At 42.0% G+C, this 24,162-nt stretch overlaps 1 long non-coding RNA gene across 1 annotated transcript in view; it reads left to right on the top strand.

Moving 5' to 3' along the window:
• The window catches only part of LOC130607838 (uncharacterized), a 35,130-nt gene extending 11,195 nt beyond the window's left edge, over positions 1–23,935 (top strand). Inside the window, exons 2-3 of the long non-coding RNA XR_008974374.1 lie at positions 20,634–20,746; positions 23,642–23,935. This is a non-coding gene — a long non-coding RNA (uncharacterized LOC130607838). The remainder of the gene's footprint in view (positions 1–20,633; positions 20,747–23,641) is intronic.
• The last annotated feature ends 227 nt before the right edge of the window (positions 23,936–24,162 follow it).

Genomic DNA, 24,162 nt, shown 5'->3' with positions numbered 1-24,162 from the left:
CCATTTAACATTAATACATTTCTTATTAATAGAAAGATCTTCATTGTTACATGACAATTTATTTGTATGCAAAGCGCAAAAATCTGATTAAAATATGGTGTTCTGCTTTAATCTTCATCTAATCTCCTAGGAGACAGTCCCCAGGTGAATCTTCTTTGGTTAAAAAAAGGAGGTCTTGGAACTACATGTTCAGAAAGGAAAGCAGTGAGCTGCAGACGGATTTCAGCAATTGGAAAGCAAAGTCAGTATTAACAATGAAAGAAGAAAATGGCTTAGCTCTATCCAAAGTCCTTTTTATTGAAAATAGGTAAATTGTAAGACGAAGAAAGTTTCAGCAGATGTTTTCAGGCTGAGTTTTATAAAGGATTGAATAGCAATAAGAAAGAGTAACATTGATAAATGCCCTGCCTTTTATCACACAAGTAGGACTTCTGTCCATAAAGGCAATCTAATTTGAATGCATTGAACAGCACACCCTCTTCTTTTCCCAAGTAGAGAACCTATGCATTTTCTACTTCTACAAATAAAACGTGTACAGGTGGTATGCATGCTAATGGGGTTGATCTCTGAAGTTAGACCACTGACTGATGCAGGAAACTGTAGCAGGGCAGAAGGACTCCCATCCTCACTGTGGTTTAACCCCAGCCAGCAGCTAAATACCACAAGCTGCTCGCTCGTTCCCCCATAGAGGGACGGGGAAGAGAACTGGAAGGGTAAAAGTAAAAAACACATGGCTGAATTAAAGACAGTTTAATAGGTAAAGCAAAAGCTGTGTGTACAAGTAAAGCAAACCAAGGAATTCATTCACCAGTTCCCTTTGGCAGGCAGGTGTTCAGCCATCTCCAGGAAAGCAGGACCCCATCAAGTGTAACAATTACTTGGGAAGACAAACACCATCACTATGAATGTCCCACCCTTCTTTCTTCTCCCCACCAGCTTTATATTGCTAAGCATGATGCCATGTGGTATGGAATATCCCTTTGATCAGATAGGGTGAGCTGTCCCAGCTGTGTCCCCTCTCAATTCCTTGTGCACCTCCAGCTCACTCACTGGAGGTGTGAGAGGTAGAAAAGGCCTTGACTGTGTGAGCACTGCTCAGCAATAACAAAAACACCTGTGTATTACCAACACTGTTTTCATCACAAAACAGAAACAGAGCATCACACTAGCTACTATGAAAAAAAATAGCCCAGCCAAAACCAGCATACTGTGACAAGCCCTGCCCTCGGCTCTTACACAGACATACTGTTGCCCTTTAAGCTTCCCATTTTAAAAGCTAACCAGGAAGCAAGGCAGATCCTAACTTTGACTGAAACACAAGTCCAAAGCAACAGTGTCAGGATGCCAATATTTTGATTTTGCTGGCCTTCAGGAAATTTGCTGCCTTAGAAATTCAATGATTTTTCTCTTTTGCCAGTAATATTCTAGTCCATAGTACAGCTTTATAAGAAGTCAGTGCAGTCATGTGTGCATGTGTGGAAATGTAAGTAAGCAGCACTATGCTGTGCATAAGCGGTGATAGAGGACCCTAGTCTGAAATTCTGGCTCCACAGAAGTCAGTGAGAACTTTCTCACCAGGTTTGGTGGAAGCAGGCAGTCACCCTGCAGTCTGAAGTTCTTTAGTCCAGACTAAGGATGGCTTAAGTGCAGGGGTTTGAGGGCACCTCCACACTGGGCAGACTTAAGAATGCTTGGTGTGAAATGTCTTTCCATTGCAGGTCTTGTCATATTTAAATAGGAACAGACAAATCTCCAAAGCTTTGGAGGTGGATTTGGCTAGGTGTTCAGAAGGTCTGTGACTAATTCTAATTCTTTTCCCTGGACCTCTTCAGTTAAGACATCAGTCCACAGATCTCCTGACTACAAGCTTTCTCATAGCATTGCTAGTAATTCCAATTCCAATCAAGTTAGAAATAAGAATCTTTTTTATTCCCCAGGTACTTTAGGATTTCTATGCATATTGAGTAAATGTATATTAAACATTCTTCAGGGAAAATGGTATGTGGAAAGGATTCACCTAGATTTTTTGCTAAAGAATCAGGCTTCTCCTTTTTTTGTTCGACCATACACACCTGTCCTCAGTTTTCATTGCAGGATTAAAGGCATTAAAGAAATCCCAGCAGAGTGATATCTTATTATTTTCCACCGGTTGATAATCCTTGGCATTTAAAATGTCACTATTTTATTTCTGAGGCAGAGCTTTCTCAGAAAACTCTCTATGTGGTGTTTATCATGCAATACATACAATGTTCTTCAACGAACTTCAGGAATCAAGCCAGCAGATTAGCTCCAGGCGAACAGACAAATCTCAAAGGTATCTTTATAGCTATATTGCAGGTCAAAAGCTCAATGCCAATGGGATCTATTTTGTTGCTCACAAATTGCTGAATTGCAGGAAATGTCTACATTAATATCCTAAACAAATATATTCTTCCTGTTATTCTTGATCATATCTTATTTGTATTGCCGTTTTAAAATCTAGATAATTTAGTGTTAAACTGAAATGGTTTCAACAAATCAGACCCTGGGGTACTGTTGGGTTGTTAAGATTTTTTTTTTTTTTTCAGGTAGTCAGGGCTTTGCTCCCTGATTTCACCATTTCTTCCCCACCCAGCAGAATTGCTACCTGCCCCTTTTAGACATATTAAAGTTTAGGAAAACTGAAGATTTTTCAGATATTTTTATGCTGATTTAAGGGAATTATAGCACTTGATAGTTCAGGGATTTTTTGTGATGATCTAGCCTGGGGACTAATGCATGATGCTGGCTGAAAAATCGTTATGCAAAAGTAAGCTCATTTTCAATTTTCTTCTGAAAGTGTACCGAAAGCAGTGAGAGATGGTGGACAGTCTGGGTGTCATGTACCTTCCTCCTCTTCATAAATATGCTCTTTGTTTCTTCAGAAAACTCCAACCAACCTTGTTCCATCTGATTGGATATGATTTTTTAGAAGCCTTACATCATTAAGATGCACTGTTAGGAGCTGTGAAAAGAAATTTAATTTCTGCCCATTTCCCCAGATTGTTGGCAGTACTGCTAAAATACACAAAAAGGCCATCTGGCCCAAGGAAGATAGTTTCCATACAAATAGATTTGTACCAAAATATTTGTGCATGCAAAGTGAGAAGATTGCTGAGAGTGAAGGAGAAGACTCTCAGTGAAATACTGACTTCTGGAGGCTTTATTATGACAGCAGAAATGAGTTTCCTCATACCTCCTTTGGGAAGGCAGGATGGTTGGAGTCTTGATTCCTTGGTGTTCTAAAGGAAAAAGAGAAGAGATTTGGGGATGGCCATCTTCCTGCTCAGGCAGTAAGTGGAGAATGGTGATGGGAGAGATTGAACAGAGCCTCCCACTTGTACTCTTGCAGCAAAGAATGAAATCATGGTCAGACCCTGAGGGCAGCATTGCTGAGACAGCTGACCCTACATCCAGATGTGGGACAAGAACTGGCCTTTTTGGTGATGGGCAGCTCTGTTGCAAAATCCTGGCTGGACTCATTGCCCTCAGCCTCTCACCCTCCTCACTTTACCCAAGAGGTCCTTTTGGACCTCTTACATAAAGGGTACCTCACCTGCTATGGTAATCATGAAAAAATGGGTAAATGGTAGGTGTTTAACCTGGACCATGCTACCAGATTCCCCAAAGTGGAGGTAACCATTTCCTTAGCCACTTAGTGGAAGGGTTTATAACATCTTGTTCAAGTGGTTAAGAAAGCTGCATTTAATGATTTAGGATGCAGATGATTTCAGCTGGAGATATATTTTAAATAGCCTTCCTGATTTTAGTTTTAGGCTAATGGATAGGAACATATCACAGATTTGTAATAAATATAACTCTGCATTATATGAAGCACTATTACTACGTTGCTTCTAGTGACAAAGTTATTGCTCCTTATATGTGAAAACATACTGAAGGTGTCACAGGTAATTTCTGAAAAAATGTTAAGAATATTTACTGATAAGCCTGGTAGGATTATTGTTTTGGATGGGAAAAATCAGAAATAGTCTCTCTTCTGAATCTTATATGACTGTTCATAAGCGGTTAACAGAAATTCTCCATCACTGCAGAAATATTTACAGCAAGGTGCAGCTTTATCAGCACAAGGCAAAGTAAAATTCATGTAAACTAGACTAGCATACAGCATCTGAGTATTCCATGTTTGGAAAATTTTGCCGTTCTATTACTCTTCTGTTACAGAGTCTGGAACTTAAATTGACAGCATCAGGAGGAGCTTTTCATTCATTGGCATAATGGTTCAACATGTCACGGAAATAACTTAGATTCATTTATATTCAAGGGCTTTAGAAGGACTTTTATGTAGAATGGTGCTCAAATGTAAATTTCCAACATATCCAAATTCACTTGACATATTTTTCTCTTGAAAAGAGTTATCAAACACTAGATAATATTATGGGAAAAAAGCATGTTTTAACCAGCAGCAGTCATCTTATTGTAGAGTGGTATTCATATACTTCCTGTTATGGTGAAAATGCCTGAAATGTTCTCTATTTATTTTACATATACCCAAAGATATGTGTGTGTTTTGTTGTACGTTCATTATTTAAAGGTTTAGTCCTGCATCAGAGCAGTAACAAACAGCTCCACACTTAAATCTGAGAGCAGCCTGTTAATGGAGAACTTCTGAAAGTGATCTGAAATCCAAATGGTTACCTGGACCATCCTGAGAGCTGCTGGATCTCATGAGGTTGTGGGCCAGAATTCAGCATTCAAAGCAACAGTCATAAGATATCCTGATATCTGTTGGAGTGACGGTACAGCCTGGCACAAGCAATCCAGGAGGTTGCTCGATTATGTGGAAGACAACTTCCTTCTGCAAGTAATAGAGGAGCCGACAAGGAGAGGTGCCATGCTTGACCTCGTGCTCACCAACAGGGAAGGGCTCGTTGGAAATGTGACGCTCCAGGGCAGCCTTGGTTGCAGCGATCATGAGATGGTCAAATTTGAGATCCTCAGGACAGTGAGAAGAGCGTGCAGCAAGCTCACTGCCCTGGACTTCAAAAGAGCAGACTTTGGCCTCTTCAGGAACCTGCTTAGTAAGGTCCCATGGGATATAGGTCTAGAGGGCAGGGGGGGCCAAGACTCTTGGTTGATATTCAAGGATCACCTACTGCAAGCTCAGGAGTGTTGCATCCCAACCAGAAGAAAGTGCAGCAGGAGGGCCAGGAGACCTCCTTGGATGGATAAGGAGTTGCTGAGGAAAAATTGAAGGAAAAAAGAGGCTTATAAAAGGTGGAAGCAAGGACAGGTGGCATGGGAAGAATACAGGGATGTTGTCCGGGAAGTTAGGGACCAGGTTAGGAAAGCTAAGGCTCAGTTAGAATTAAACTTGGCTAGGGATGTTAAGGGTAACAGGAAGGGATTCTATAGGTACATAGCAAATAAAAAACAGACTAGGGACAACATAGGCGCCCTCTGGAAGCTGTCAGGAGAGCTACCTAGATTTGGAGAAGGCTGAGGTTCTTAATGACTTCTTTGCCTCAATCTTCACTGGCAAAGGCTCTGACCACACCACCTAAGTCTTGGAAGGCAGACACAGGGATTGTGAGAACGAAGACCTTAGGCCCACTGTAGGAGAGGATTTGGTTTGAGACCATCTTAAAAACCTGAACATGCACAAGTCCATGGGTCCTGATGAAATCCATATGCCGGTCCCAAAGGAGCTGGCGAATGAAGTTGCCAAGCCACTGTCCATCATATTTGAGAAATCATGGCAGTCAGGTGAAGTTCCCGATGACTGGAAAAAGGGAAATATAACCCCCATTTTCAAGAAGGGGAAAATGGATGACCCGGGGAATTACAGAGCAGTCAGTCTCACCTCTGCCTGGCAAAATCTTGGAGCAGGTTCTCCTGGAAGGCATGCTAAGGCACATGAAAAACAACAAGGTGCTTGGTGACAGCCAGCATGGCTTCACTAAGGGGAAATCCTGCATGACCAATTTGGAGGCCTTCTATGATGGGGCTACAGAACTGATGGACAGGGATAGAGCAGTTGATGTCATCTACCTGGACTTGTGCAAAGCGTTCGAAGCTGTCCCACATGGCATCCTTGTCTCTAAACTGGAGAGACATCAATTTGATGGATGGACCACTCGGTGGATAAAGAACTGGCTGGATGGCCACACACAAAGAGTTGTGGTCAGTGGCTCAATGTCCAGCTGGAGACCAGTAATGAGTGGTGTCCCTCAGGGATCGGTGTTGGGACCGGCCTTGTTCAATCCATCACTGACATGGACAGTGGGATTGAGTGCGCCCTCAGCAAGTTTGCCGATGACACCAAGCTGTGTGGTTTGGTTGATACACTGGAGGGAAGGAATGCCATCCAGAGGGACCTTGACAGTGAGGTGGGCTGATGCCAACCTTATGAAGTTTAACCATGCCAAGTGCAAGGTCCTACACCTGGGTCAGAGCAATCCCAGGCACAGCTACAGGTTGGGCAGAGAAGAGATTCAGAGCAGCCCTGCAGAGAAGGACTTGGGGGTGTTGATTGATGAGAAACTCAACATGAGCTGGCTTCAGTGTGCGCTCGCAGCCCAGAAAGCCAGCCGTATCCTGGGTTGCATCAAAAGGAGCATGATCAGTAGGTCGAAGGAGGTGATCCTGCCCCTCTACTCTGCTCTCCCGAGACTTCACTTGGAGCACTGTGTACAGTTCTGATGTCTTCAACATAAGAAGGACATGGAACTGTTGGAACAAGTCCAGAGGAGGGCCACGAGGATGATCAAGGGGCTGCAGTGCCTCCTGTGTGAAGACAGGCTGAGAAAGTTGGGGCTGCTCATCCTGGAGAAGAGAAGGCTGTATGGAGACCTCATAGCAGCCTTCCAGTATCTGAAGGGGGCTTATAAGGATGCTGAGGATGGACTCTTCATTAGGGACTGTAGTGATAGGACAAGGGGTAACGGGTTAAAACTTAAGCAGGGGAAGTTTAGACTCAATATAAAGAAGAAGTTCTTTATTGTGAAGGTGGTGAGGCATTGGAATGGGTTGCCCAGGGAAGTTGTGAATGCTCCATCCCTGGTGGTGTTCAAGGCCAGGATGGACAGAGCCTTGGGTGACATGGTTTAGTGGGAGGTGTCCCTGCCCATGGCAGGCGGGTTGGAACTAGATGATCTTAAAGTCCTTTCCAACCCTAAACATCCTATGATTCTATGATTCTATGAAGAGGTTGATTTGCTGGAAGATGAGTAGGTACTAATTAACATGTCCTCTGAGGTGTTTTTACTATTGTCATTATCTGATGCCCAGAAAAGGATGGTGGCCAGCTACAGAATCACTCAGATCAACAGATCCAGATTGTTGTCAGATATAAAAATTAAGTATAATGTTGATTCCCTGTTCATTCCCTATGCTTCACCACAGTCAGGATCAGTGGAACTTAGGAGTCCTAGCTCTCAGTCTCTATTGTTATAAAGTCATGCTTTCATCCATTCAGAAATCTTAAGAGACATTAACCACTGAAGTCCTCTTGATTCTTCCAAATCAGAGAACACAGAAAACAACAGATGAATAAACAAAACTGCCTGTAGAGAATGATTGGGCTTTCATTTGCTTCACTGGGAAGTTTTCAAGAAGTATCTACACATGGGCCAAATGAAGATATCTTCTTTTCATAATAACAAGCTCCTGGTCACCTAGAACATCAGAAACTCGAATCATCATAGGATACAAAACAATTCGATGGTAGGCTGAAGGATTTACTACACCACCAACTGTAGTGCATTCATACGTCACAGACTCAAATCCACAGTCTAGATTATCCAAATTGGCCTCTTTATTCATTTCTGCTGGAGATTTCTGAGGGGTTACTAGGTATCACTGCTTGTGTACATTTGTGGAAGACTCCAGTATTTCTGTGATGCTAATTAAAGGCAAATGGAGTTCTATTTAAAGAAGTGAAAAATGTAAATGTGAAGTTGCTTCAGTCAAGAGACCACAGAGAAGAGGGGAGGGAAACGTAATAAGGCTCTGAAAATCCCACTGCGGAAGACCTGCCTTACTGCCAGGCCAGGGGAAATGAATGAATTCTGAATGACTTTTTCCTGAATGCTGAAGTATTTTCAATATGAATCTAAAATAAAACCTTTAAACTAGACTTTAAAATATCACTGAACAGTTCAAGGAAGTTTCTGTGAATATAATAGACCATAGTGGGGATCAAAAATGTCAGATTCAATCCAAGAGTCCGTGCTACCACCACTGTAGCTCAAATAGTAGTATCCCTCAGGTGCTAGCTGTGTCTTGGTTATACGCTGCCTTTTCAGCACCAGCTGCCCAAAGCCAATATATAGATGGCCAAGGAAACAGGCACAGGTATCACTTTGAAAATTGCCTTCTTGAGGGCACAATAGCCTACCCAGGAACCTCCAAAATACTATTTTCTGGGGTTCTCAGAAGGGCTCAGATTTCTAGGAAGCCAGCAGCACAGAGGCTGTGTGTAGAGACACCAAGCTGTCACCTGACGTGTTTATTCTTGCTCTTCTTTCACTGCTCAGGCTAAATGTCAATCATCCTTTGGCATACACAAACTGGAAGATTGTCCTGGGTTCAGCAGTAGCAGTCATTTTTCTCCCTCTCAGGAGCTGGTACAGTGCTGTGTTTTTGACTTGCAGCCTGGGAACAGCATTGATAACACCGATGTTTTTAGTTGTTGCTCAGTAATGTTTACTCTGACCAAGGACTTTCTCAGTCTCATGCTCTGCCAGGGAGGAGGGAAAGTCAAGAGGAAGCAGACAGGACACGTGACCCAAACTAACCAAAGAAGTATTCCATACCACAGCACGTCATGCCCAGTATATAAACTGGGGGCAATTGCCTGGAAGGGCTAGATCCCTGCTCAGGTTGGGCTGGGTATCAGTCGGCGGGTGGTGAGCAGTTGTATTCTCTTTCCTTGTTATTTTCCTTATCGTTATTATTATTGGTGGTAGCAGCAGTGGTTTTGTGTTATACCTTAGTTATTGGTCTGTTCTTATCTCAACCCGTGGGAGTTACATTCTTTCAATTCTCCTCCCCATCCCTCTGGGAGCAGGGGGAGGAAGGCGGGGAGTGAGCGAGAGGCTGTGTGGTTCTGGGTTGTTGGCTGGGCTTAAATCACGATGGTTCTTTTTGGCACCCAATGTGAGGCCCGAAGGGTTGAGATAACGACAGATCTGACCAGAGTTTGTCTAATTGTATTTGTGATAAGCATTTATTTTTTTGGATTAATAGTCACTCGTCACAATGCTCATTTATTGGCTCTAAAAGTTGTTGCTCTTGATCTTGAGTTTCAGCTTGTCGTACCTTACTTACAGCCAGTATTTGCTGTTTTAGTGTTTATTGGCTGGGGGCCTGGGCTAAGGTTCTTGTTTCGCTGTACTTTATGGTAATGACTTGTAATACAATAGAATCATTGATCATGAAACTGATTTGGCTTGCGTTCCCAGTGTGGTCACCACCTCTGTACTTTGGGAAGTATATAATAGAAGTGTTTAGCAATTACACATCTTTTTTCCCCTCCTCGGGTGGTCAGCCTATGAAGGAGACATTCTCTTACCTTCCCAGCCCACCCACCAGACTATTTACAGCATCATTTGAGAATTCTGATGAACGGCCTTTGGGTACCCTTGAGACCTGCTTGCTGATTGTGATGGGGATCAGCATGTTGGCACGCATACAGAGTGTGTTTTACCCACGACCATTTTGTCTGATCTCGAAAGTTAAGCAGAGTCAGTTTGGGTCTTGTCTAGGGTTGGACAATGATATGGGAGGACCAAGAGATTTTCCCCTAGGCTGGACACTCATGAGTGGCAGGGTGTTAATTGCCATAGCTTTGATGTGGTTCTGCTGAGGAGGCAGCTCTTGTGGTCTCTTTTGTTCAGTGAGAAGCAGACGTGGCAAGAAGGGGAGGAAAGGAAAGCCCTTTTCTCCCAAAAAGGGGTTGGTCAACTGAATCTCAGGGTCTTCCTCACAGGTCTGTCCCACTATTTTTCCCTTCCCATGATTAGTCCCTGATTCCTCTCTACACAGCTGCCTCAGGCTCCCTGCAAGCTCCCGCATCTCCTGCTTATGCAGGATGTAAGGCATTACACACTGTCCACAGTTTCTCAAAGGCAGCTTCTAACCACAAGCGGTTTATAGTTGAATGTATATTTGCAAATTGATAATTTTGCATCATGTTCCAAGAGTCTGCTTAGCCCTGGGCACTACTGTGTTAGGAATGTTGTTAATTCCCCCATTGGCTCCTGAGCAGACACTGCAAAGACTGGAAGTAGAGCAGAGAGCTGGTATTGGCAACCTCAGAGGTCACAGCTGACAGCCTGTGGTGTGGTGTCAGAAGTGAAGTGGCAGAGGAGGACTTGAGGTCCTGGGGCCCTATGGACGAGCTGCTGCAGCCAGCCATGACATTCCCTTTCTTCCCATGCACTGCCTAATGAAAGGAAGAGTCTGACTTCTGGGACTGGAGTCTTTCCTTAGGATACAAATAACCACACTGCATTGTCACAGCTTTACTCTCAGTGGAGTAGTCCAGCACACCCTGTGTGCCATGCACAACATTCAGCCTCAGCAGGAAAGCACAGTTATCAGCTCTGCCCTATGCTGGCAGAGTATTCACTAGCTTTGCTGTCAGGTAACCTCCCAGACACAGGGAGGAACACAGGGACAAGTGCAACTCTTCCCCGCCAGCTATATAGCTGCTTTCCTACAGCAGCTACCATGCCCCCAGGCTGCAGTGCTACTTTTCCCCCAGAGATAAGAAAATATAGCAAGAAAGGGGAAATGTTATTCTAATCAGGGAAGCAACTAGGAGGACATGAAAGATGAAGGATACTAGGAAACAAAATGTAGTTCAGTCTTAGGAAGTCACGTTTGTATTGAACAGTGCTGGAGCTGGCTGGGAAGGGAAGAAATTGAATAGTTCATGCATTAATACTAGCTGGATAGTTATTGTGCAAAAAGGCTTGGAAATTCTCACTGATGAGAGAAGGTTTGATGTGTCACTGCAGAACATTAGCAGGGTGATTCATGTAAGTGAAATCTTCAAAACCAGGGTGTCATTCTTGTAGGAAGGACTGGGGGGAGGGATGGCATCCTGCATTACCCCCTTTAAAGTGATCAGTAGCTGGAGGACCGTGAAAATATGCAAACAATAAACTCCGGAAGGGATCCTGGGAGAGTGAGTGTCTGCTACAAAACACTGAATCAAACCAGTAAGTAGGATGAATTAGTCCAAAAGCATCTGCTATGGGGAACTTAAGTTTGGAAGATCTCAGGCAGCTGGTAGGAAAGCATTATGACTTTCAGAGATTTAACTTGACAGCTATCTATTTGGAGACTCAGTCTAACAGTTAATAATACATTAACTCTAGGATTACAGGTTGTTTATTGCTTAAGGCTTATAGGGTCTGGTTACGTTTGTTATGAACAAACAAAGGGCAGTTGTAATTAGCAATATTTATATTTGGAGCTTCACAGTACTGAATATCTCATTATGAATGAATGTTATGAGATTTCTACCAGAGTTGAATGTGTCCACATACGAGGAAAAAAAAAAAGCTTGAAAATCAGAAGCTGTTTAAGAAGTTTGCTAAATGGGCAAAAAGCCATGGCCTGGAGTCAAGAGCAAGGATAACTTTGGCAGAAAGCTCAGGGTGGTTGAGAAAGGAAGCCCATGACAACAGGTTTCTGAAGCACAAAGGGCTATAAAGAAGCAGTGAACTGTTGCGTGGGGACAACCATAGCATATGGCTTCTAACACAGCACATGGCTGTCTGGATATTGGCAGCTTTTGCACAGGCCATCAGGCCTTTCAGGGAGATCTGCTGCAGAAGTCCATCCTCTAGGAGGATGACCCTGGCTGAATGACAGGGGTAACCCATGCAACAGCAGCATAGGGCTGCCCTCAGAAAGTTAAGTTACTTTCAGCCTTCCATCCAAATTGTGGCACTTGAAAAAGAGGTATTTTCTTTGGTGTCCCTTGAGAAACTGCAGTTTCCCCTTTGCAAATGATGAGCCCGTGTTTGAAACAAAACCATTTTTAACAGAAGGAGGAAAGGAACATTAATTTAGGGGAAAAGATAACCCAATAGCAGCAACAAATCAATTGTTCATCTGTGCAAATAACATGTGGAACATCTGCCTACACACTAACCTCCAGTGGTCTTTCATTTCCCTCTTCTCAGCTGTCTGATTGACCAACAAAGAATGCCCTTTCACAGGATGCTTTCCTCCCACACTTCGCTTTTTGATGTCCCAATCTCAGCCTAGCATCATTAGCTGGTAAAGTCCAGTGTCTGGACTCAGGCAGGTTCATCTCCCCTAAGGAGAAACGGCATTGTATTTCTGTGACAGGGCTCCTATGCTATTTGTCCCTGAATGATGATATTCCAGGTCATGGTTACAACAGAAGCTGCCCTCTGCCAGGCTGTCCAATCCTACACAGCAACTTCTACCTGTAGTTGTGATAATCTGCATAAAGCGTAAAAAAGGGGAAGACACAACAGTTCTGCAGGGTTTCACAGCACTCATCAGGCCTGACTGTTTCCATCTAGCTCCAGAGGTGGGATGAGCTGCTCAGGACTCAATATGATCAGGTTATTAGGTTGCATGATGGGACCCCAGTTTACCAAAACCATCTCCACTCTCTTTGCAAAGACTGTATATTTAAAATTACCTTCTAGTCTGGCAGACATACAAACCAGGTTAGTTATTTAATTTCCTTTTGGAGTAAAGGTTATGATGACCATATGAGGTTCTCATTCAGAAAAGATTGATGTGGGACTGTGCACAGCTGGCAGTTAAAAACCCATTAATTACCCCAAACTGAAAACAGCAATGCAAGCAAAACTACAAAGCCTAAAAAGCCTGAAACCGTTTGTTTCTGTGTTGTCTTCCAACTGCAAAAAGCCTAGAGGGCCTGAGAAACCTTGGCTGAATCTGTTGGAGCCCGGCCCTACTCTCCTGTAAGGAAAAGGGAAATCAGCTTTGATGTCATCCTAATTAGTATGGGTGCCATGAGCCTCAGAGCTGGTGGGGCCTGGTGGGAGCACTGCTTCAGCAGCCAGGCACAGCATGGGCTGAGCAGGGCCTTTGCCATACCTTTGAAAGGGAAAAAAGGGAAGCAAAGCCCCCATATAACCAAAACATCTTGCTAATGTAATGCGATGGCCCTCATCCCCATAAAGCCCAGCTCCCTTTCTGATCCTCAGTGGGGAACCTAATACATCTGCGGTGCTCCTTCTCCGAAGCTGGGGAGTTGTACATGGAAAAGACACAGGTGTGCTCTGTGTGGGATTTGGGGATTGGTATTTTTACAGTACTGTTTTGCAAGATGTTTCACTTCAGATCAGCTTGTACTCGCACCAGTTTCTCTTGTGCAATTACTGCCAAGTTGGGCTAAAAGTTCGCAAACATGCACGTTCACTGGGATTTCAGCTATGTCCAGGCCAGAGCCATAATTCTCTCCACCTCCTAGGTTAGGGTTTGATAGGGCAATTAAGATATGGGGACTCTTCACAACCAACTCTGCCCTCTTGGGTGAAAATTACTAGGTTTGGTTTATGTGAACTTCTTTATGCTTATGAACAATTCACCTTATAGATACTCCTTTCTGAAAGAGTTAAAGAGGAAATTGTTCCTCTCCATACAGGGATTTTTTTGAGACTTATTTAATCTAGAATTCTGAGACTTTATGAGTGTCTACAATGATGTGAATAAGTTGGCTTTTTTTAGTAGAAGTGAAAAATTCATCAAATTCTATTAGCACGCATTTGTTTCAGATGTGCTCGGTACCTTTTTATTTTCCTTGTTTGAATACTTTATGGTACATATTAGCTAGCAAGAATGATAGGTGAAACAGGTGACATTTGGAATGATTATGAGAGAATTCTCATCAAAAGTAAGTTTGGAATTGAAAAGCATTGGAGTTGGCATTGGAAAACTCTTAGTATAAGACTGTCATCTAATCAGGGAACAGAAAGCTATCATTTGATATGCACTATCAATCAATATTAACCAATACAGCTCAACAAAGAGTGTGGAATGCTGCTGTAAATTTCTCTTGAACAAACTATAAATCAAGAATATATGCTTAAATTATATGACAAATTCTAGCAGTGAATTACATTGAGGTGAAAAACTTTTATATTGTTTGCCAACAATTCACAAAACAAGAGCTAAAGCATTGTAGTCATTGTGGAAAACAAGCCCAGTTCTATTAATTTTGTAAATAGCTTTGCAATTGCAATTACACTTTCTGAAACATAGTATCCATTTTTGGAGATAAGTAATTTTGATTCAAGCTAAAAGCCCTTCATTCTTTTACAAATGATTGATCTGTGCATGGCAATGTTCCAGAGCTCAGATAACTGCCTTGTTGAATGCATATTGCATGAGTATTAATCTAACAATATATGCTGATGGCCACGTGGCTGTAGAAATTATCACCTTCTCATATAGACAGGAAAAATAAAATACAAAAATGACATCCAGCGTTTGCTGAAGTTGTGAAAGCCATAAAAATGGATGTAACATCAACAAGCTTTTAATGCTATAAGAAGTTCTTCCGGTGCCAAGAGGCATGCCTGGGGATCACAGCCTTGCTCCTAGTCATCTCGTAGCATCCTCAGCATCTCTGTTAGACTGTTTATACAGCACATGAATAGAAGTGCTTGCCTCAAGATGGACTCCAACAAGCTGCTCTGCTGTGAGAAGATGAAGACATGCAACAGCAAACCCTAGCAAAAGGTGCACATGTCTAAAGCCTGTTCTTTCTTTGGACTTGAGCATTCAGGAAGGCTCTTCCTTTCTGGAGACAGGCTGTTGAGTCTCCCTTGTTTGTGAAAGCCACATTCAAGCTTCTGAATAGCAGGATGCTCTGGGTAGCTTCCTCCCATGCTTTTTTTTGGATGCTGACTATTAAATACATCATGACTAACTGGGACCTTAGACCACACCTTTTCTGCTTTCTGGAGAGCTGAAGCACACAAAGAGAGCATCAAGTGCCACTTTTCCCTCTCCCATTTGATGCCTGAATCCCTGAAATGAGGCACTGGTGCTGGTAGAAAAAGCACCCTGGGGAACCTCCACTGCAGAAAGTCCTGCAGATCCAACTGGGGCTGGGAGAGAGGCTTCTCTGGGATGACACAGAAGCAGATACCAGACTAGAAAAAGGTGATGTTCAAACCATAAAAGTTACAGCTTTCAGGTGCTTACAGAGTAAAGGTAATGTGGCTTATGAAGACCTGAGTTTTGGAAGTAGCATTTCAATGCTTGTGTGGATATAGCCCTCTGCTTTCTAGAAAATAAAAGGATTTTTTTGTTTGAATTCAGGGGTAACCCATTAAAGGAAAGATAACCTTGATCTTACAACTAAAACAAAGGGAAGAAGAAAAAGTTTTCTGGTTAGGAGTCCCATTATACCTGGCTCACTACCTTTCAGGGCAGATGTTCGCACACCTCAGGCAAGATGAGAAAAGTTCATAGAGAAAGGCCTAAACTTTTCTTAGTCACTGAGTCGGTAAAAAGGTTTAACAGAAGCATACAGCCTGAGTATGTTAAGTTCTTTGTGCAGTCAAGGCATCCTAGTTTATTCCCACAAAAAAGTCTACATATCAGTCAGAGATGACTTGTCTTTCTTCCTTCCTTTGGCTGAACTAAATTGCCTTAAGGTCTATCAATGCTGTTCATGATAGCTCTGCTGCAGGTATGTGTGCTTGCCATTAATGTGAAGCACCTAGTATGTGAAGGTTTCCTTAGCTAAATGAAGCAAACTTTTCACAGAAAAAAGCTTCTTCAAAAGTTTTTATCTTCATGACAGAGCCTCTTTAATAGTATTTCAGAAGCAGAACCGATAATTTAAAAGTACTTTTGAGATACCAAGTTAAATGTTTTTCCTGCACAAGTGCTTTAATGGGCATGCAAATAGTGATGGGACAGCCCTTTAATATTTTATAAAATAAAAATTCACATTGCAATTCGTGGAAGTTTTGACCTGAGCAGTATGGGGAAAAAAGGCACAGAAGAAATTTTAGCTTACACTGAGAAAGAAATAAGGTATCTCTTCCTCTGTTGTGTGGGCCCCTCATATCAAAATATCTTTTCCTGAGATTTTGCTCCAGATTGCTGCTATGTGTCAGCTATCCCTGCTGGTCTGACATGAGGAATCCTCTTCACTGCTTCCAGGAGTGAACCAAGGTCTCTCTGCTTGAGGGAAAAGCCGAAGAAGAAACTGGTTTGAGGTTATCCAAGTCAAAAAATAATCGCAAGGCTGTTCCACATACCTGAGTTAGGACATCAGTGCCCTGAGAGGTAAAGGGTGAGTTAAATCCTCACCCTACAGGCTTCAGAGAATTAGGATATATCCAAAATTGCAGAAATTATTTAAAATACAAATATAGCAGCTAAAATACAGCAGAGAAAACAGAACAATAGGTATCTGTCCGGGACAATCTTTTTTTCTGTACACACACATGGCAAATGCAGAGTTTTTAAACATAAATGTGGTTAAAATTAATATTTTAAATATATTTTAACTAGATTTGCACAAGAAAAGATTTGGTGTTAAGACAACACAGGAAAGCTCAGTTGCTAGACACTGCCCCTCGCTTAATGAGTATATTGTGACAGCTTCAATTCTGAAGCAAAATTGTATCAATTTTAAAAGAGTTTTTAAAAAAGGGAATGAAAGCCCTAACAGCAAGCAGCTATTAGCTCTCTAGGCAAGGGCTTCAACACTGGTGACATTTTACCTTTGCAACTGAAAACAACGTTGACAAGTGCTAAGGGTATGTTGATGTGCATATCCTTTTCTCCTTGGCCCTCTCCACATCTGCCTGGGGAAGGAGCAGTGAAGTTTTCAAGAGCCTGGCAGTGTCCACCGCATTGTCTGAGAACCCAGACAGTGCTGATTGTTTTAGACATATCAGCTTTCTGTGTGGGAGTTATCACTGAGGTCATTTACGGCTCTTATGTCATTAGACACCATCAGCATGATGGGAGAGTCTGCTTTATGACTGCTGGTGGATTTACATTAGACTTGTTAAGCATGCAGGTCCCCTGTGTGATTATTCAGATGAGCAACCAGGTAATTCATTCCTGTTTTAAACATCTAGATATGGAGCAGAGCATCCAGACTATTGCTGATATTTGTATTTGCAGCTGCTTGTAATGGGCTCACTCATTACTGCTCAGGCAGTACCATTAGTGGGTAAAGTGTATTACTGACGCAAAGGCACACTTGCCCTGAGGAGCCTACAGTCAAAAGCTGACACCAGGATACTGAAAGCTATAGATATTCAAAAAGCACAGGAATGAGAGAATGAGGGCTATAACACAGAAAGATTATGAGATATGCTTGTTATGCTCACCCCTTGCTAGCACCTTTTTTTTTCAGTCTATGCTGACACCTAACCCGAACAATCTTGTGAAAGAATCATGTTCTGAATTCATATAGCTCCTTGTGATAAGCTGTTGATGTGCTAGTGGTATTTTTAAGATACAGAGGAGACATGTCAGAGAAATGGGAGCCCAATTGCACTCCAGATAGAATATTCTAATCAGTGAGCAGCTTATCACCACACTTACGGGCAGCAAATGCTCCACAAATCCCAGGGGATGTCAGATGAAAATCCCCATCATTACAGACATAACTTTCTTGATAAGCCTCCTCAACAACATGAGCTATTGTTTATACTGAGAAGCATGCTGAGGTTCAGTGGAAAGGTGTGCAGAGCTCTTTCCCTCAAACAAATGAAGCGCTGGATTTGTGGGTGAGGAGCAGACCTGCTGGCATTCACAGCTCTTATTCTATTCAGTCGTCACAGCAAATGATACCCTTTCATTTTCCCTTCCTGCACTTCATAATACAAAAGAAAAACTTAAACCTAAACCAGCTATTTTTATTTTGATTAAATCTTTCTTTCCCCTCTCCAGATGTTACATGCTAGGGCATGACATTAACCCAAAACAAAAGTGAGCAACCGGAAGCAAGTGTGCCATTAGCTCAACTCAGTGTCTGATGTGCTTATTTTCAGTGGATCTGTGAAGCAGGCAGACAAGCAGAATCTTTTCTTCACATACGACTTGCAGAGCTCCAGTGAGCAGGTACCATATGAAACATCCAGTGAAAACAACTTCAGCAAGGCATGCTACATTTTTTTCTTTATAAGCACAGGTACAGTTGATCAAAACCTCACTCGATGAAAGAGACTCATCAGAGACAAAATTAAGATAATTGCATCGTAACTACAAATTGTCAAAGAGACGTTTTATAACACAATTTAGCTGAATTAGATACTATTGACCTCAGAGTGGTTTACCAAGGAAGGAGAAATAAATTAAGATATACGACCACACTGAAGGCAAATGGCAAGCTGTATTTTACGAATTCTTTTCAACTTCTTCAAGATTAGGTGGGATGCTTTGTTTTACAGTCACCAAAATGAAAAGTTCAGACTTTTCAGCTCTGTCATATATGACCACAGCAGAGCCAGAAGCTTCACAGAGTGGTATTGTATGGCTTTGTCCATGCCAGTGGCCCAGGCCAAGGCATGGGTCTGTGTGTTTGCCTGGGATCATCCATCCATACTGGAATTTCTATGGCAAGGTCCCTGAGAGGGTTTTGGCCTGTGCTGGGTAGCAGTCCTCCCAGGTTTCAGACAAAGCCTGAAGGTTAGTGAAGGTGAAAGACATGCCCAAATGCAGACCAGATGTGGCCAATGTTTTGAAAAGGAGTTTAGCCATATGGATTAGAGGAGTGCTGTGTCAGTGGACCTCAGGGCCAGTGAACGATCCCTATCTACTAGTATGGATGTACTTTGCAATATGAGACAGAGAAAGGGCAACAAACTGTATTCTGCTCCAAAACAGAAGATCCAGTAAATAGCAGTGGTAACTGGACTCTGGCTATTTTATTGTGGCTATTTTACAGTGCTCTACTCTGGTAAAACATCTCAGCAGGCATGACTAATGTGGAAATACTGGCTTTCTTTGGGCTAGTTCCTGGATGTGCAGAAGGATGTGGCATGGAGAGGCATGCAGACTCGTCAGATACAAGCCAGCTTGCACCTGGAGGTGATGTAGCTCATCCATGGTGCTGCAGCTCATGGGAACAACCTTAGCTGTTAAATACTAACAGCATCCATGTTAGCTTGGTCTCTGCTAGCTGGGGGAAAATGACCATGTGGTGCAGTGCCCCATCATCATGTCCTTTCCCAGGCTTTTGTGTTAGCAGGGAGGTGACTTAGGCATTTGCACACTGAAGAGCATTGGGGTTAAAGGGGGCTGACCAAAGGGTTTACCTGCTATTGAAGCACAAATGATAGATAACAGGAATCACTAACAATGAAAATTAACTGAGCATCAATCAACATGAAAGTCCAACTCACCTTGAAACAATGCCTCAAACACAGGCAAAACTGAGATGTCCTCTGCCACCTATAACTTCATTAAACCAGTGAGGTTTTCCACTGAGTGTACTTGTCAAATACACAACAAACCCTTACTGAGTTCTCTGCTACTTTCAATAAGTGGCACCTCTTGGGACCTGGAATCTGCTGACACAGATGTTATAAAAGACTTTTTGTAGGATTGACGGCAAATAAAATATTCTGCTGCTTATTGCAAGCCTTTTGACGGCATGATTATGGGTATCCTTGCTCCAGGCTTCCTGTCTGATTCCCACCTGACAGACAGCCTCACAGATTTTATGCATTCAACATATGCATTCGCACTCTACCCCGTATTTCAGCATAAATCCAGGAATGAAACAGGCATCAGGTGACTGTCTATTCTGAATCTGTTGTACAGCTTTTAACATTCCTGTCTTTTCTGTATTGGTACAGAAAGTCTCACTTTTGCCTCTCAGCTTTCTGAAACAGAAATAAAGGGCTGTATCACAAACATCAGAAACAAGAGATAAGAATCATGACTGAACCAGGGTGCTGTGTGTGTATATTAGTGTGAACAACTCAACATTATGTTTTTATTAAAGGTAGCTTAAAAGGTAAGGAAGAGAAATTAGAAAACCAGAGACTTCTCTTCATAAAACTAAAGCTTTAGGTTGAACACTAAAACACCTAAGGCTTTATAAAGCCTTCCATTTCTTTTATTTTCAAGGTGCTCTGAGAACAAAAGGCACTTAATAGAAATACACTGCTTTTTAAATGGTAGTGGCCAATGACAGACAATAACAACTTAAGGAAGGACAAAGAGTGCTTTTCTGTGAAAAGACAAGAACACCTCTGAAAAAAAAACCAGGACAATCTGATTTCTATGTGCTTATTTCAGCAGAACGTTCCAGTGTTAAAAATCTCCACTAAATTTCCATAGAGGAGTTATACCATTTATGGTCACGGACACCATCTTTAGCTTTGACTTGAAGCACACTAAGCTACTTTTGCCTTATCCTTTGTAACATTAACTGTGCAGTGAAGTATTCTTAGCCTCCTCTTAGCCAGCGCTATTCTAGCAGTCAGCTTTCTACTATGTATCTCTCTTATCACATGCTCAGCTTTTTTTTACTTTCTATAGCTATTGCATCTTGATACCACTCTCATTTGTTGAACCTCTATCCTAGCTTTCAAAAATCCCTCTCTTTTCAAAAGAAGCTTTGTACCTTGTCTAATCATCACCTACCACAGGTTCCTCTTAGAGCAACAAATTTCAGTGCTGATATGCAAAGTGAAACACTCAGATTCCTGTTACACTTGCACAACCTGTTGAGATCCGAGGAAGTTGTACTGGTGTAACAAAGGTGAGTTCAGCTCATTATATTTGCAGTCCCAAAACCTTCCTTGCTATTTCTCTGAAGTGTATATCCTCAGACATCTTTCTTGCTCCCACATGCCATGGAGCCCTAGGGAGCAATTCCTTAGCATGGGTGCTGCTTAAAGTCAGCAGCTAAGAATGCAGTATAGAGGCTTTGCTTCTTCTGATCTTGTCCCTAATAAAACTCATATCTCTGCATTTGTAGTTACTTTCTCCTGGGTAATGTAAAAGCCTGATGACTGAGACTGTAGTCCTGACAACTTCTAGTAGAAGGTTTCAAAAATAGTGCCATTACACCAATGTTACTTTTAATGTAAGTGGCATGTAAAAGACAAAATATTGTAATATTGCATCCTAAGCCTGCAGAGAGCAGGGATAGATTCCCTTAAATCATACTGAAATCTGTAGTATTACTGTAAAAGGGGTGGAAAAATCCAGCTAAATTTTGACCTTTCAGAAACCAATGGATAAGGTAAAGAACTGCCTGAATATGTGGTCTGAAAGTGACAAGTAACATGTAATTCACAGTTCCCAGTTTATTTATTTCACCTGTACTATATGGTACTTGCTAATGTAGACAACAGCTTTTCTAAATAAGAGCATTATTTAGGAGAGCTGATGTACAAGCATGGTTCAGGAAGCCCTGAACTCGTGATTATCTACATCTGTGGAAAAGGGCTTTACCCATGCTATTCCCACCTATGTTTGTGCAAATGAAGGCAATAACAATCCCTCACCTTCATCATGAGGGAACATATCACTCCATGAGGATGAAAAGGGAGAAGCTGTTGAGATTTCCTAGCTCTGAAAAATCCAAAATGAAACCCACATTTCTGCATTTTAAAGAACACTGCAATACCTCCATGGAAATAGCATTGCCATGCAGTAAGTAAAAGGTGGGGTGAAAGGATAATATCTCTGCTTCTAGGCTCCAGTGTTTCTTTCAAGTGATGAAGTACATCAGACACTTCATCCTATGTAAGCATGTTAGGCTGAGAAGGACAACTGAGCATCAATTAACAAACATGTTGGACTTACAGTGAATGAAATAAGGACCAAAAGAGCAGAACAGAAGTTAGTCACAGAGGACTAAGGTGCTTTACCAGGCCGTAGTTATCATCAATATGGCACAGGGTTATAGCCCAATAGGTAGAGCAAACAATAGCAATTTTGCTAGTCATCACTGCTTGGTATAATGGCATGAGGAATGACCAGCAGTGCATGGGTTTTTAAGGCATCAAAGTACATTTGTACAGCAGGGATACAGTGCAACATCTCTCAAGAAGTACCACCACAGGGGTTATCAGAAGCAGGTTCCCTCACAAAGAAAGCATCCAGGTGCTGCAGTGAGAAAACCCAGACCTACATCACTGTCTCCATGGGAGTCCTAGGCCTGGAAAGACTCCACTGCAGAGATCCTCCGATGTAAAACCCCAGTGCTGATGGCTACCAGGCCCAGAAGGTGTTTGCCACAAACAGGGGGTCTCTTGGGTGGAGAGTCACAATTAAAAGGCAAAACAAATATCCGTGCATACAGCCTCCCAGAAACATTGGCACCTCTCAAAACCGACAAGACAAGGAGGCAGCACAGAAAACCAAGTGTAAATGAATTTCATTTTGCAGGGAAGCAGCAATGGCCAGAACACAGTGGCTAGCCCTGAACTCTTCCTTCAAAAGCGGAAAGACCTGCTGAAGAGCAAAATCACAAATGTCCAATCCTGTTAAGTGAGCTCACAGCAGGAGTAATTTTTAAAGTGAAAAGCATGCTCACTGTTCAGAGATACAAGCACGAGAATGGCAGGGGAATCTACAAAAAGAGAGAGGTGGTGAAGAGAGACAGCAGGAAATCAAACTCCACTCAGAACAGCAACCTGCAAAGTTCCAGGGCAGTCCAGCCTGCAAAATAACAAATAAACTTCCCCAGGATGAATAAACCACTAAATGCACTGGTAGGAAAAGAATGAGTTGTATCTACAGGTAGCTTATGGCCCTTTTAAATGGTAGCAGTTAGAAGTCTGAATGTGAATACAATCCTTGGTTTCTTTCTGTAATTCACATTATATATGCTTTTGTAATAGCAACATGGAACAAGGAGTTTGGCTGCTCAGGAAAATCGTTATATTTCAAATAACCTACATCACCAACATAGTTTTTTCATTTTTTTTCTGATATGTTCATCCTTTGCTGGAGTGGGTATCAATTATAGACCCAAATAACTGCAAATCAGACACCCTTGCATTGCATTACATTTATACTTATGTATAGTAAGTGAAGCCAAAAATTATTGTAATTTCTATCTTAGTCAGAAGGTGTCTGTTTAAGAAAATATTTTTAATTTGTAGGTGTTCTCACTGCCCACTTTCATTACTTAGGTGTAAAAATTGCTTCATTGCTTTCACATGGAGTATTAGCAATGAGTTGCCTATATTTTAGCTTTGAAATAGCTGCGACATTCATTTTAGGATTATCAAGCTTTGTTCCAGACAGGTGAAATAAGCATTTTTATTTTAGATTTGTTTTTCAACTTTATTGCCTTCACCAGGTTCAGAGGTAGCTACTGTACTTTTTTTCAAAATTTGAGATTGTCTAAATTTATTAGAGATAGGATCTTTGACTGGTCAGGCATGGCACATGGCCGTAAGGACTCAATTAGGAATTTAAAGCCACTGCTCAGAACAAGAAAGGTGGGTTGATTTCATTAGTATTGGCAGGCAGGTCACTGAGAAGTTTACCACAGGAAGAAGTCATTTAGATAGTAAATCCTCACTGGTGTTTACTAGGTAAGCTTTAATTCCTGTCCAAAAGAAAAAGGAAGGATTTCTTCTGTTTCCAGTAATGAAGGTGGCTTTTAGGATTTAATGCAACCATATTTGGATTATAGGATGGTCAGCAGTTTCACTAGGAAACTTTGGACAAACCTGCCTAGGCAGTAACTTTCAGTAAGTACAGCACTGCCATGTCACGTCTGCTTCAAGCGCTTATTTCAGTAGTGGATGAAACATCAGGATTGCAAGGCAGATATGTGCTTGCTACAGGTATTTGTGAATTCTTCTAAAGGCTTGTCTTGATTTAATGGTAGAGAACTGCATTTATCTTACTGCCTCCAATTAACTTGTGCAAATTGCTTAGTAATCCAAAATTATTAAAATGTTCAAAATAATGACTTTGAATTTTTATTGTGGGCCGTTTTATTTATGGCCAGTTAGAGAATAATTCTGGCAGGGAAAAAGTTGTGTGATGGTATTTTCTCAGTTCCCACAGGTGTGGTACTTTAGGTCGGTGTATGTCTCTAGGTGTCCTCTTCCATGAATACACTGTGGGCAGCCGACCAAGCATGTCGCCACAGTGTCTGGCATGGTCACTAGCAAGATACTTAGCAGTCTGTTAACAAGGATTCTACAG

This window comes from Pezoporus wallicus, unplaced genomic scaffold (assembly GCF_028554395.1).
Source record: "Pezoporus wallicus isolate ANWC-B61680 ecotype Strahan unplaced genomic scaffold, APGP_CSIRO_Pwel_v1 scaffold_3294, whole genome shotgun sequence".
NCBI classification, from domain to species: domain Eukaryota; kingdom Metazoa; phylum Chordata; class Aves; order Psittaciformes; family Psittacidae; genus Pezoporus; species Pezoporus wallicus.
Note: the sequence above shows the minus strand (reverse complement) of the source record. Positions and strands in the feature narration are given on the sequence as shown.